This window comes from Pogona vitticeps, chromosome 3 (genome assembly GCF_051106095.1).
Source record: "Pogona vitticeps strain Pit_001003342236 chromosome 3, PviZW2.1, whole genome shotgun sequence".
NCBI lineage: Eukaryota > Metazoa > Chordata > Lepidosauria > Squamata > Agamidae > Pogona > Pogona vitticeps.
In genome coordinates, this window is record NC_135785.1 from 256,069,248 (window position 1) to 256,083,064 (window position 13,817).

General features: G+C 43.4%; 2 protein-coding genes across 2 annotated transcripts in view; one reads left to right on the top strand and one right to left on the bottom strand.

Annotated features, from left to right (window-relative positions):
* Positions 1–13,817, bottom strand: part of CCDC83 (coiled-coil domain containing 83) — a 131,303-nt gene that overhangs the window by 43,368 nt on the left and 74,118 nt on the right. The window lies entirely within an intron of this gene.
* SYTL2 (synaptotagmin like 2) overlaps positions 1–13,817 on the top strand; it is a 94,937-nt gene that overhangs the window by 11,315 nt on the left and 69,805 nt on the right. The window lies entirely within an intron of this gene.

The following is a 13,817-nucleotide window of genomic DNA, read 5'->3' on the forward strand; positions in this document are numbered from 1 at the left end:
TCATAGCAGGGCTGAAAGGGACTCTATGGATCAGGGGTCCTCAACCCCCGTTCCGCGGCCTTGGCCGGACCGGGCTGTAGAGACAGATCTTCCGCCCCCCTGCATGCACTCCCCCCACATGCCCACCTGCACAGCCCATTTGTGCATGCGCACAAGTGCGCCCCCCCGTGACCACCCTTCGCTCATGCGTTCAAGTGCCTGCATGAGCGAGTGCCACCCCTTCGTGCATGTGCGTGAGGGTGTGGGGTGCCCCGCCCCCCAACTGGTCCGCTGTGTCAAAAAGGTTGGGGACCACTGCTGTAGGTCATGGAGTCAAGCCCCTGTCAAGAAGGCACCATAGGGCGTCGAACTCCCAACCTCTGCAGCCAGGGACCTAAACCACCAAGCTCTCCTGCAGTTCATAGCATGTTGTTGTGGTAGGCAATGTGGCTTCATTGTAGTGTGGCAGAAAATCTGGATTGTGTCCAACAAGGGGAGACCAAGAAGGAAAAGAGTCTGGAAACCACATCCTATAAGGAATAGTTAAAGGAGTTGGTAGAACCAAAGACTGAGAGGCGATAACCATTTTCAGACACCTGAAGGGCTATTGTATGCAGCAAGCATGTTTTCGGCAGCTCCAGAGTGGGCCTGAACAGATGGATTCACGTTACGAGAAAGGACATTCTGACTAAACATTAGGAGGAGCTTCCTAATGGTAAGAACTGTGGAACTGTCAGCACTGTGAGGTAGTGGAATCTTATGTACTGGAAAAAAAATTTAAACTAAAGTGTATGAACTACACAGTGGGAAAATATGGTTTGATCCGCTATAAGTCGTACCCATGGAAATCAGGTTTGCCCAGGTGAAATTGTTGTAATGGTCTGGACCCATGGTTCCCAACCTGACCAGAACATCTTGGGAACCAAGTTTGGGAAGAGGACAATTTTCAGGAGTCAGCAGGGGCAGAAGCAAAGAGATCTGAGTGCAAACAGAGCTGTAAAAGTAAGAGCTGCCTTCAAATCCTAACAAGCGCTAAGAGGCTGTCTCTCCCTCCCTCTTTCCCTCCTTCTCTTCCCTTAAATACCCAAGTGAGAATCTTTTCCAATGCTGAGTTGAAACTTTTTTTTTAAGGAAAAAGAAATGGTTTGGAAACTAGGGATGTGTGTTTGATAGGAACTGAACCCCCTCCCCATGAACACCCCTTTCATCAAATCAGGAGATCACACTGGCAGAAAGTGGACAAATGGGATGTTCAAAACAATCAAAATAAGTTTTAAACCACTCAATGCTGGCGGAACAACAAGAAGATGATTCTGCAGCCTGCTTCCACACAGTCTATATCATAGTATAAACTTTAGACCACTGCTGACTGTAAAAACAAGAACCTTCTAATAGTGCTTAGATTGACACATATATTACATATAAGCCTTGGTGTTTATATGCTTGCGTTCCTCACATATCCAGGAAGAAACCTGTCTGTCTTGGAAACTGATAATAGAAAACTAGCTCAGTTTTTGAAGTGAGGGTGGGTATATTATTGAGTATGTGTCTTTGCCTCTTCCTTTGCTTTGTCAAAAGTCATGGCAGCTGTTTTTTCTAAAGTAGAGCCCTTGAGAGTGCTAGACTATAACTCCCATCGTCCTCAGCCACCATGGAGATTTTGGAAGTTGTACAGTAGTTTAGTACATCTGAAGAAGACTAAAATGGACAACACACAAAACAGCGAAGAGCTCTGTGGCACTTTGAAGACAAATACACATACTATAGCATGAACTTTTTCATCCAGAAAAGTTCAAGCTATAATGTTATTGATACAGACTGGAGAGTTTATCAAGGCAGCGATAAGAGCTGTAGAAACATAGTGCCACCAACTCAGAGTCTGTGTAAGTGTTTGGTCCACCAAGAACTGGCCAAGATGAAACAGCACACAGAAGCAGACTACCCAGTTATTTTTCAGCGGACAGGATGAGTTAAGAGTCACAGTTCAGAATTTGCCATAATAACAGGCTGAAAGGGGAATGCTAGAAGCAACTATTCTCAGCTTGTTTTTTTCCCCCTGCAAGAATCAACCTGTACAGTATGTAGAAATACTATCCTGGAGCAGTTATAGCGTATTTCTTGAGTTAGTGTGCAGAAATTACAGGTTGCCGCATGGAGAAATGGCTTGGTTCTCCCCAGGTGAAATGATTGGGTGCCACACATTAACTGCTGGTTCATACTTATATGCATGGTGGAGAATTTCTGCCTGTATAACTGCCAGGAAATTAATCAGCATATCCCAGTTGTAAGTCTTCATTCATCTCGTGGTTGCTTTAGGGCCTGAAATATTGAATGGCCTTGCATCTCTTAAATGTATCACTGTTGGGTGTCTTAATGGCTTTTTGTAATACGTGTCATAAATATATTTCCTTAGCATCTGAGGGAGGAATTAAGGCAATTCCCTACAGAGGCTTCAGTTACAAAGTTTGGGACGCACATATGAACTACTGCCATCTTCAAATAATAATAATGTGCCATCAAGTCAATGCTGATGAGTTTTCTGGTGTTTTCCAGGTAAAAGAGGGTTTTCTAGGTAGAGAATACTCAGATGTGCTTAGCCATTCCTTTCTTCTGGGTGTGCCCTGGGACTGTGCAGCTTGTCCAAGGCCACACACACTGGTTCTCTCTCTCTCTCTCTCTTGTGTGTGTGTGTGTGTGTGTGTGTGTGTGTGTGTAATCACTTTAAACTACAGTGGTGCCTCGCTTAACGAGCGCCCCGGTTAACGACAAATCCGCATAGCGATTTGGTTTTTGCGATCGCAAAAGCGATCGCATTGCGATGATTTAAATGGTAAAAATCGCTTTGCGATGATCGGTAAGCTGTTTCACTTACCGATTTTCACATAGCGATGTTTTTAGAACAGCTGATCGGCGGTTCCAAAATTGCCACCGGGTAAATAAAATGGCCACCCACTGTGTTTTTGCCCAGATTCCTCGCTTACCGGGCAGCGAAAATGGCCACCGTATGGAGGATTTTCGCTTTAAGGTGAGTTTTTTGCCCATAGGAATGCATTAAATGAGTTTTAATGGATTCCTATCACCTTTTTTCCCCGCATAGCAATGAATCTGTATAGCGACGATTTCTGCTGCATGGATTATCGTCGCTATGCGGGGCACCACTGTATCCTTAAACCATCCAATTGTGTGTGCTGTTCACCTTCAAATTTTCCTTTCACTCCTGTGCACATGAGCCACTAGACATCCTTTTGGCTGTCCTCTGGTAGTGTCATTAGCAGAAGAGCTATTTTTGGTTGTTGTAGGTTTTTTGGGCTGTTTGGCCATGTTCTGGTGGTTTTTCTTCCTAACGTTTTGCCAGTCTAACTCCTGTCCTCTGAAGATGCTGGCTACAGAGACTGGTGAAATGTTAGGAAGGGAAAAACAGCCAAACAGTCCGACAAACCTACAACAACCATCGGATGCCGGCCGTGAAAGCCTTTGAGAATACAGAGCTATTTTTACTTGTCCTTTGCTCTTCCCCAGTTGCTGATTGAGCCCTTTCTGACCTGGGAGTCTCATCTTCCAGCATTAGCTACCTTGAAGAAGGTGGATACATCTTAATCTAGTGTCTCAGCTGTGACCATTCCACCTTGGGTGACACTGCAAGGAGTCCAGGCTCATAATGGCATTGCTCTCAGTTCTGCTGACATACTCAAACCCCTTCACCACAAGCAACATGATTTGAGCCCAGTGAATTCTAGAGCATCTGAGGATGAGAAACTCCCTAGTTGATATGAGGGTGACTCACAACAACGACTCCAGAGTTTATGTGCAGCTGCAAAGCTGGGCCCCTTGTTTCATTGGTTTTGGAGGTGTGTGTGTGTGTTGTGGGTTTGTCTAAGTTTGTCTACTTCACAGGAACAGAGGCAGAGTAGTCAGTTCTCGTGCTGTCTCTGCAGGTATACTGTACTTATACATACATACACATCCCTCTTCAACTGATGTCTTTCTTTGATGCTTATAGTATTGATCTCTCTCACTATATTGGCAAGTTTCTGCAGTTTGGAGAATGTACCAAGCTCCAGAGCAAAAGCCCAGGGAAAGGAAAAAGTCTACTTCTGTTTTGTTTAAATCCTATTTTAACCATATGAAAAGTCTGGAAGATGGGGAGACCTTGTGACCTATTCCATGATAAAACACCACTCCACCCTCTAAGAGTGACCATCTAGCTTGTTTTTGCACCAGAAAACATGTGTGTGAAGGAAGGCTAGCTGGTGAAAAAACAGCCTTGGGACGATGTGATTGTCATCCCTTATTTGCTGAAGTTGCAAAACTATGATGAAAACATGGCACAGTGGTTAGTGAGTAAGTTCTTCAAAAACACAGAGTAAGCCTCTAAAAGTATAATTCTCTGCCATCAAGTCCATTTCCATTTACGGTATACCTTTCCAGGGTTTTCTACGTAGACAGTACTAAGAAATGGTCTACTATTCCTTTCTTCCTGGGACTATGTGTTGTGAAATTCACAAGTACGGGGACATTTCATAACATAGATTGTTGCAGTTGTGATAAGTGAGTATGTGAAGGGTTTCTACCAGCAAGGAAATCATAAGGCTGAATTTTGGTCTTATACAACAAGACACATACATAATATACTTGGAATAACATGATAGTAATTTGTTCCAGTCTGAAACTTGGCAGTCACTAAAAAGCCATGGGGACAAGACTTCCTTGTCAAAAAACATGAAAAATATAGGGCTATTTGTTCTTAGATGAAAGCCTAGAAATATTGAGTTGTGGGATATTGGTTTGAAATGCATATTTTAAATTGCTGCAGGCTGGAAGCACTTTCTTTTCTTAGGCATATCTCCATCCTAGAGGAAATTAAAAATAAAAAGAATGAATTGATGAAGAGAAGAGATCTGTTTAGAATTACAGAATCATAGAATAATTGAGTTGGAAGGGGCCTATAAGGTCATCAAGTCCAACCCTCTGCTCAATGCAGGAATCCAAATTGAAGCAGATCTGACAGAAGGTTTTCCATTTTTTTTCTTGGAGCTCACTGTCTCCTGAGGTAATTGATTCCATTGTCATACTGCTCTAACAGTTAAGAAGTTTCCCCCAATATTCAGCTAAATCTGTCTCCCTGTAGCTTGAGCCCATTATTATGTGTCTATACAGAACACTATATTGCTGTTAATGCTATAGGTAGCAACAGGGGTGTGAATTGCAAGTCTAGCCAAATGCTTAGTCAATTATAGTCTTATCTGTAGCTCATTTCTGAAAATCTATGTGTGTTTGTAAATTTAATGGTGCAAATTAAGATCACAAATTAAGGCTCTGTTCCTGCTCAATCAATTCTGAAAGCAAACTTAAAAACAAGAGTTGGTACACTTGTATGTATTATTACCATATAAAGGTTCTTGATAGCTCCAGCCTTTGAGGTGGAACAGGATATCTGTTTTTTTGTTTGTTTGTTTGTTTTGTATATTCTTCACTATGTGTCTTCTGCAAATCTCCTTGAAAAGAGCTTGACTTTAATTTATCTAGCTGCTCAGGCTTCACAAAGATGATGGTAGTTGTTACGGGTTTCCAAATGATGTTGACCCTAATAAGGATTTCAAGTAGAGATGGGGGTATTCACATACGGCTACCTCTGGACAGGTAGAGATAACGAGGGCGGTCCACTCAACCGATGGCGCTAATTCCGTGGAGTCCACACTGCCGTCCTATCACTTCGGAGATTGCTATCGCTGAGCCACTCTTTGACCTGGCAGAGAGGCTTATCATCCCGCCTTCTGCCAGGAGTGGGTCAGCTATCGTGATCTCTGGAGCGATAGGATGGCAGTGTGGACCCCACAGCATTGATGCATTGGTGAGTGGACTACCCTTGTTATCTCCACCTGTCCGGAGGTATTCGTATAGCCAAGGTTGTTGTTGTTGTGTTGTTATGTGCTGTCGAGTCGGAACTGACATAGCGACCCTAATAGGGCTTTCAAGATCAGTGAGATATTTAAGGAGTGACTTTACCATCACCACTCCAGTGAGTCTCCATAGCTGAAGTGGGGGTTTGAACCCAGATTTGAAACGATAGTACCATAATGTTTCCAATAACCGCCTCCACAGGTTGTCTTTCTTTAGGAAGGGTTGCAGTAATGGACCTTGACAACAAGAACCCCCCACCGAACCTTCTGCAACCTCCTTGGGAATCGTGACCCACAGGTTGGGACTCCATATTATTATAACCATGACATAGCCAAATACCAGGCTTTGCTGTCTGTGGGCGTGTCTGTTTCAGCATAGCCTAAAGAAACTCCAGTGAAAGCTGATTTGGTGAGTGAGTTGGGCTGACCCCTTAGAAACAGTCTTAGGTGAGCCGTAGAAATCATGCAGTGCTGTGGGAGAGACCATATCTCCCCAGATGGAGCCTGTCTGGGGCTGTAAGTAACATGCTTATACGTATTCTACAGTGATGCTTTGAACCTGTTGGAAAGATTCTTATTCTTGGGAGAAAGGAATCTATGGGAAAGGGGAATGGATGCAAGAACAACAACTTTCATGAGTCCTAAGAAAAACCTGGTCAACATGCCTATTTACAGTGTTCACATGCCTTTTTGGCAGTGAGGGCCTGTCCACACTGGCAGGTAGATATGATGTATGGATTATTGATGGTACGCGTTGATTGGAAAACAAGTGGCTTTTTTTGTCCGCAAATTTTTCTACTTAAAATGAGCCATCTTTCCCCTTTAAGAGCTGTTGTGTACCTTTCTGGTCCAGTAGTAGGGCACACATATTTTTTGGCATGCTTGTTGTTTAGCCTGGAGATAGTAGCCTTGCACCATTGTGGCTGCAGATTCTGAGGGAAGAAAGATCAAGTGAGGGGAGAATGAGGGAAGGGAAGCAGGGAGAGAGAAAGGACAAAATTGAATATCACTGAGAGGAGCGATGTAAAAAAAGAATTTCACTTCCCCTGACCCTCCACAGAGGATCAGGGGAAGTACTTAATGGACAGCTGATTGGGCTGCGGGGGGTTGTTTGCTGGTTGGGTGGGAGGAGCATGCCAAATGGCACATTGCTTCTGTCTCCAACCTCATCAGACCCTTTGTAGTCTGGTCCAGTCTGCACCAAAACAACCAGTCTGGACAGGCCCAAGGATTCTGGGGAGTGAGCAGGAAATCTGTATTTCTCTGAATGCTTGCCTTGCAGTTGCTCTTTGAGAAATAACAGTACGGTGGGAAAGAGAAAACAGAATCTCCACCTTTTTTAAAAAAAACTTTATCATAGATGATAAACCCGTCATCTTATAGAGAAATTCCTATTATCACAGCTCTAAGCTTCCTCCTTCTTTATCTCTAGAACTCAGCTGCGACATTTTGCACATGGACAGGAAATGTCAGTCAACTTCAACAGTAGTTTCCAAACCACAAGGCGTGTTTGGCTGCTTGAAGTTTCTGGCAAGGGGATGGGTCCAAGTCTATGACCTCAATGAGAATAAAGGCCGGGCTTTTCATTTTAAAGGATTGCCTTTGTTCAGTCTATCGGATGTAAAATAGGAAGTAGCATTCTTTCCTCAAGGCTCAGGCGCAGCCCTCTTCATCGTCTTGTATTTATGTGCCTGCAAGTCTTTTGTGGCTTATCACGATCCTGTGACTTAATGATTCGGGTATACCATGAGAAGACAAGGCTGACAAAGAAAGACAGTGGAAGGAAGTAGGGAAAGAGGAAGAGCTAACAAGAGAGAGATTGACTAAAAAAAGGAAGCAGCTTTTTTGTTTACAAGACCTGAGCAGAGCTGTTAATGGTAGGGCCTTTTGGAAGTCAATAACTGGTTAAGTCATCATCATCCATTGGAACGATTTGATGGCATGTGACAACATGAGTTGCTGATCTCCAAATGGTTGTGTCAGTCGCAGCCCTGCCCAAGTCTCGCAAACGGAAGGTCATTGCTTCCTTTGTGTGAATCCATCTCATGTTGTGTCTTAGTGTTTCCTTGTACTTTCTGTTTCTCCCAATGTTACTTCATTTTTTAGTGAGTTTTGTCTTTCCATAAGATGCCCGCAACTGTTTAATTTAGTTAAAAAGGTAAAGGTAAAGGTTCCCCTTGACAATTTTTGTCCAGTCATGTTCGACTCTAGGGGGCAGTGCTCATCCCCGTTTCCAAGCCATAGAGCCAGCGTTTTGTCCGAATACAATCTTCCGTGGTCACATGGCCAGTGCGACTTAGACACGGAACGCTCTTACCTTCCCACCGAAGTGGTCCCTATTTATCTACTTGCATTTGCATGCTTTCGAACCGCTAGGTTGGCAGGAGCTGGGACAAGCGATGGGAGCTCACTCCGTTGCGTGGATTCGATCTTACGACTGCTTGGTCTTCTGACCCTGCAGCACAGGCTTCTGCGGTTTAGCCCGCAGCACCACCACATCCCTCTTATTTTAGTTAAGCTTGCCTTATTTACTACAAAAGTTTAAGCTTCATTGAATCTGGAACCCACTTATTTCTGGCCCGTGGTATCCGTTAACTCTTGTGTACAATCTGTTAACATCCTGACTTCTAGGTATTTGACACACAATGAAGCCGTCTTGTGGTAGCAACTCAGAAATGAGGTTCCTGTGAACGCCAAACTCTCACATTCTTACAGTGCTATCTGAAGCATGCATAAGTCAGTGGAGTTTTGAGAATCTACTTTTTTTGGACTGCGATTCCTGAGTTACTTTTTGCATCGTCATATGGAATCCAGTGGGTTTTACTCTTTATTATAAACTGGCTGGATAGCTCCGTGGTTTAGGTATCTGGCTGTGGAGCCAGAAGTTGGGAGTTTGATTCCCCACTGGGCCTCCTATAAGAAGAGCCACCCTGGGTGGCCTTGGGCAAGCTGCACAGCCCGAGGGTACCCCCCAAAGAAGAAGGGAATGGTAAGCCACTTCTGAATCTTCTCTACCTGGAAAACCCTGGAAAGGGTCACCATAAGTCAGATTTGAGTTGATGGCCCATGAATATTCTATTCTATTATTTATTAAGTATGCTTAGCATTGCAGCTTCATCTTTTCCTTTGCTTTTTCATTCATTCCTTTGCCTGAACATTCCTGAAGATGTTCACATTTCCTTGTGCCCTTGCTCTGCTGCGTTCCCAGCATCTTTCATGTGATTCAGGCACCTGATTCCCATTCTTCTATCTTGTCCCCCCCCCCAGTCCCCTGCCACAGCAAGATCTATTGAAGAAGGAAAGAGGAGTAGTTCTGCAATGACATTTAGCTGGTAGAGCTGACCTCTGGCTGTCTAGAACCCCCCTTCCTTGCCAGAATTTTCTCTGTAGGCTCTTCTGTTCTTGGGCTGTCGTTATGCAAAAACTGTTAAAATTGATTTTTCAGGGAGGAAAAAAAACATACCATCTCGAGGGAGAAGCAATAGCATTTGTTTTTAAAATGAACTTTTCTCCTTTATGACAAGAAGAGTACCAAATAATATGTTAACTTTTTACTGACTCCTTCATAGAATTCTTGAGCAGAATTCTCTGAGATTTTTGCACTAGTTTCGTCGTTCTTCCTTGGCAAACCTTTGAACCAGCAGTTGATGGAGTAACAAAGTATTGATGGCCATTTATTTATTTATCTAAATGATTGCTTTCCCACTAAACATAATGCTCCCTTAAGGTGATGAAACTGTAGGATGAATATACCAAAAGTCAGTCTTCGTCCGTGGAAAGCAAATAAATAGGCAAAAATTTGTTGCATTTGTTGAGTATGCTTTACAGCTGCTATTCTTAATTAATGGGACATGTACCAATAGTGGGAAACCGAGGTCGTCTAGAGGTGGGAAACAGCCTGGGTTTTTATATTGTTATGTGCTGTCAAGTTGCTTTCAACTTGTGAAGGCTCTGTAAAGGTTAAGCAGGAATGTGGCAGGCAGTACAGCAGTGGCTGCGTGGAGTTGAAGCAAAAATTGCCTGGATAGCTCAGTGGTTTAGGTCTCTAGAGGCTGGGAGTTTGATTCCCCCACTGGGTCTCCTTGACAGGGGCTGGACTGGATGATCCATAGAGTTCTTTTTAGTTTAGCATTTTTAAGCTTATTAAATGGGAGCAATGTATTTTTTTATTAAAAGCCAGAAATGCTGCTTTTCATTCTGGTGATGAACTACAGTATAGAGAGGCCAGAGCTAAACTGAAAAGGGGCATTAGGGATGCCAAAGCTATGTACAGCCAGAGAATTGAACAACACCTTGAAAGTTCTGACACTCGCCGAGTGTGGCACGGCCTACGACAAATCACTGGTCAGAGTAACAAAAACAGTCTGTGTAGCAGCAGTGATTTTTTGGCTGAGCAGTTAAATCAATTTTTCAGCCGTTTTGAGGTGGAAACAGGAACAACCATTATTCCAGCACCTACTGTCCATAATACATCACTAGAATCTACCATCGACAGACAACCACTAGTACTGCAGATTTCAGATGTGAGACGCGCTTTCCAGAATATTAATATTCGAAAGGCAGCTGGACCAGATGGAATCATGGGACGAGTTGTTAGGGGCTGTGCTGCAGAATTAGCTGGAGTTTTTACGGATATTTTCAATCTATCCTTGTTGCAGTGTTCTGTCCCCACTTGCCTCAAGACATCTATTATAGTGCCAGTCCCGAAGCAGTCAGCTGTGGTATCTCCCAATGATTATAGACCAGTAGCTTTAACATCTGTTATTATGAAATGTTTTGAGAGATTGGTGCTGGATTACATTAAGGCTAGTCTTCCACCTTCTTTGGATCCATGGCAATTTGCATACAGGAGAAATAGATCTACTGATGATGCTATGTCCATCGTACTCCATACTGTATTGAGCCACTTAGAACAACAGGGAACTTATGCGAGGCTGTTGTTTGTGGATTATAGCTCTGCTTTTAACACCATTCTACCAAATAGGTTGTTTTTAAAAATGATCAACCTGGGATTACCTCAGGAGATCTGCATGTGGATAAAGGATTTTCTGACAGATAGGCCACAGTCAGTAAGGATGGGATCCCACCATTCTTCTACCCTGGTACTAAGTACAGGAGCTCCCCAGGGCTGCGTGCTGAGTCCCTTCCTCTATTCCCTGTACACACATGATTGCACCCCACTATATAACACCAATGCAATTATTAAATTTGCGGATGATACGACAGTGGTGGGACTCATAAATGAGAACAATGAGTCTGCTTATAGAAAGGAAGTACAAAGATTGATACTATGGTGTAAAGAAAATCATCTCACACTTAACATCAAAAAAACTAAAGAACTCATAATTGATTTTAGGAGGAAGAGAAATGTACATTTACCACTGTGCATAAACGGTGAGGAAGTGGAGAGAGTTGGTAGTTTTAAATTTCTGGGTACTTACATCTCAGAGGACCTCTCATGGACTATAAATGCCAACATGCTAATAAAGAAGGCACAGAAGAGGCTGTATTTCCTGAGAATGCTCGGGAAGTTAAATTTATCACAGCATTTACTTCTGTCCTACTACCGTAGCACCATTGAGAGTGTCCTAACTTATGGCATTCTGGCATGGTTTGGGAGTAGCTCTGTAGCGGACAAAAAAGCTCTACAGAGAACCATTAAAATTGCCCAGAATATCATCGGGCTCCAGCTACCAACCCTGGATGACATCTTCACATCCCGCTGTCTGAGGAAGTCACACAGCATCCTGAGAGACTCTTCCCATCCTGCTTATAACTTTTTTGAACTGTTACCGTCTGGCAGAAGATATAGAACAATTAAGACTCGGACCACACGTTTTCTAAATAGTTTTTATCCTAGAGCTATAATTGCAATTAATAATGAGCTTAAAGACCACCAATAGTGAATAATTAGTTGGACTGTGTTACTTGGCCTGAGGTGTAGATGTTTGTATTTTTAATGTGGGGGACTTCTAGTGGGTGGGGAGTGTTTGGGGAATGTTATGTGTGTGCATGTGTCTGGTCTCTGGGTGTCTGTGAATTTCGTTGTATGGTATACTGTGTATATACTTACAATGACAATAAATTATATTATTATTATTATTATTATTATTATTATTATTATTATTATTATTATTATTATTATTATTATTATTATTATGTATAGAAGTGAGAGCTGGACCATAAAGAAGGCTGACCGCTGAAGAATTGATGCTTTTGAATTGTGGTGCTGGAGGAGGCTCTTGAGCGTCCCCTGGACTGCAAGGAGATCAAACAAATCCATTCTGAAGGAAATCAACCCTGAGTGCTCACTGGAAGGACAGATCCTGAAGCTGAGGCTCCAATACTTTGGCTATCTCATGAGAAGAGAAGACTCCCTGGAAAAGACCCTGAATGTTGGGAAAGAGTGAAGGCAAGAGGAGAAGGGGACGACAGAGGACGGGATGGTTGGACAGGGTCACTGAAGCGACCAGCATGAATTTGACCCAACTCAGGGAGGCTGTGGAAGACAGGAGGGCCTGCCGTGCTCTGGTCCATGGGGTCACGAAGCGTCGGACACTAAACAACAAGAAAAATAGAGAGAAGGTTTATTGGTAGCCTTTATACCCTCTTTTAAGGAAGTGTGGAGGACTCAGGAGTCATGGAAGTAGACTGGCCTGCCTCTGGCTTGTGAAAGGCTGCAACAGGGAGAGATTACAGTCTGGGACAAAAAAAAACCCTTTTGTGATTGTTTTAGGGAAGGCACTCTGAAAGCCTCTTTTGCTTTTCTGCTTGCTAGCACACACTCCCAGCACTCTGCAAATCCCCAGCAACATGGATTTCCAGTGAGGTTTTCAGTCTGGATTACTTGCGCTCTGGGGCGCCCGTGGAATGTTGATGTCAAAATCAGTGACCACAGAACGTGGAATGCAAAATGCTTATTAGATGTTTCTCGACCCAAAATTGGCCTTCTCACTTGTTCACAAAGCTTACCCATAATAATCCCTTGATGTTATCTGAGGTTACTGGTTACTCCTGCTATATTTAGTTTTGCATTTTTTTAACCCATTGCTACACAGGTTAAGGTTTTTGCTTTTCGAAAACCAAGACAAACAGGGCAGTGGTGTGTGTTTTGGGGAGTTTTTTTTGTGGGGGCCATAACAGGGTAGCAAAAGTGTCTTGAGTTATCGATTGAGGACAGGTACAAACTGCCCCCCCACCATGTTACTGGGCTGAGGTTTCCATTTATCCATGTCGTTGGCTATGCCGGCCTGGCACGATGGGAGGTGTAGTCCAAGAACATCTGCAGCAGTGACACTTGCCCTCCAAATTATGGTTTTCAAAACTAATGATGCCGGTGCAAGCCCTAGAAAGCATTGCCTGATGTAGTCTGGGGACAGGACAGAAAAACTGCACACCGTTGTCTGTGTAATGCTCATTTTGCCACTACCAACAACACCTCTTTCTTTTGAAGTCAAAACAGGTGGGCAGCTTCAAAGTGAGGTGGTGATCCCTTCATGTTAGACTTCCAGATGGGCACCTTCAAACCTGTCATGTTTGCAAAGAAACAGATCCTGTTGTTCCCTCCCCATAACCAGTCACCCAACAAAATCAAGCTGTTTTGCAGCTTCTGAAGCTATGAAAAGATTTTACAAGATAATCACACATCCTTTACCATTCAAGCCAGATCCGCTTCTAATTGCAAAGCTGCCCATCGTGTGTGTGTGTGTGTGTGTTTGGTCCTTGGTCTTTAGGTCTCTTGTCTCCCTTCACTAAGAAAATCCTGCACAAGTGAGTGACCTGAAGTCACTCGGTGAGATTAATGGCTGAGTGGAGATTTAGAGACCCTTGTCTCCTGAGCCTTATCTCAGCATTCTGACCCCTGCATGCATCACACTAGACCTCATGAAGTTATTCTTAGAGTCATAAAACTGTACAGCTGGAAGGGATCCCTTGAAG